Consider the following 1831-nt stretch of genomic DNA (forward strand, 5'->3'; position numbering starts at 1 on the left):
CGGACCTCATCCTCTTTACCAAGAGGTACAAGGTACCGATATGGGGCATAGTTCAATTGGAAGGGAAATGAACAGATCAACTGATTACATGACCCCCCAAACATGCCTCGACGTAAAAACAACTGCATCCTTGGGACCTGAAGACTGGAAAATCGGAAGAGACCAAACGGAGCACCTCAATATATATACGGACGGCTCCAAGATGGACGGAGGAGTAGGAGCGGGCCTATACTGTACAGACCCTGAGATAAGGCTGTCATATAAGCTACCGGACCATTGTAGCATATTCAAGGCAGAGGTTTTTGCCATCAGGAAAGCAGCGGAAGTCGCTCTTCTCACTGAAAGAGCACACGATGCGGTCAACCTATTCGTCGACAGCCAAGCGGCGATAAGATCCATGCACTCGTCCGCAGTCAGTTCCAGAAATGTCTTGGCGAGCAGGGAGGCACTAGATACCCTAAGCACGACAAAGTCAGTGCGGATCTACTGGATTCCCAGCCACCAGGGCATCGAAGGGAACGAGACGGTGGACGTACTAGCTAAGGAAGGCGTCGGGCTGGCGAATACGAGAACCGAGAACGTGCCTGTCTCACTCAGAACGCTGCAAAGCGATCTAGAAAAGCAGGCCGGATCACAAACCGAATGTAGGTGGAGGAGTACCACCGCCTGCAGAACCTCGAAAATCATGTGCAAGGAACGCAATGACAAACTCAGCCACTACCTGCTGCACCTACCACGGAAGGACTGCAGATTATTAGTGGGAATATTAACGGGCCATTGCCTGGCTGCGGCGCATGCAACAAAGCTAGGCATCACAAACAGAGACAGTTGTAGGAAATGTGACGAACCTGGGGCAACCGAAACCCTGGAACATCTCATCTGCAACTGTCCTGCTCTCTTAAGGGCAAGGAGGAAGTACCTGGGCGCCCCAGTGCTGGCATCACTGGAAGATGCCTCCAAGAGGACGCCACAGCAACTACTGGCCTATGCGAAAAATACCTCGATCCTCGAGGACTTCAAAACCCACTAAACACTGCCGCGAAGGTTCATACCCCCCCCCCCCCCCCCCCCCCCCCCCCCCCCCCCCTATCCGGACAACTAAGGGCCATACTGGCCTATGTGGGGCCCCCTCTGAGGGCCGTCCGGGTCAACCTAACCTAACCTAAGCCTTACCTAGTTTGCAAAAAAAAAAAAAAATATTATGTAAGGTTAATCTGTAATCACCCTGTTGAGCACAACGGCATCACAATTAACTTCGCCGAAGACGAAAAATTGCCGACGGTGGTAACCATGTTACAGCTATCGGAAACTGCGCTACCACTCTTACAACAACATTCTGTAAAAAACTTCCCTACACAACTTGTGCGCAGCAACTACACTCCGGTGTCATCGCGCACTGTCCAGCCATCTCGAACCTGTAACACGCATCGATGATGGCATAATCATCATAAACGACATAGTGGATACAATCGATAAACCGAACTACGCGAGGAAGTCTCCAGGATCAACAGTATCCACATTCCTCGACATAACAAACCATGAAGACGTACCGAGCTTGCCGTACTTATAAAGGTTAAGTATGGAAACTTACGACACATCGACCAACTGGAATCAGGACTCGTAAGAAGACCGATAATATCTGGATTGGCTCCGAGAAACAGACGCCAACGTGACCTCCAAGTGCTAATTGACGGCTTAAAGGAATCCGAGGACGTCTTCCACTTAAGTGAAGGAGGAGGTAACACAATCGATCGAAAAAATATATAAAAACAAGATCAGCCGTTATACAGGGTATGTTGCCCAGCGACACCGGAGTTTTGGGTACGCAACA

This window comes from Drosophila miranda, assembly GCF_003369915.1.
Source record: "Drosophila miranda strain MSH22 chromosome Y unlocalized genomic scaffold, D.miranda_PacBio2.1 Contig_Y2_pilon, whole genome shotgun sequence".
Taxonomy (NCBI): domain Eukaryota; kingdom Metazoa; phylum Arthropoda; class Insecta; order Diptera; family Drosophilidae; genus Drosophila; species Drosophila miranda.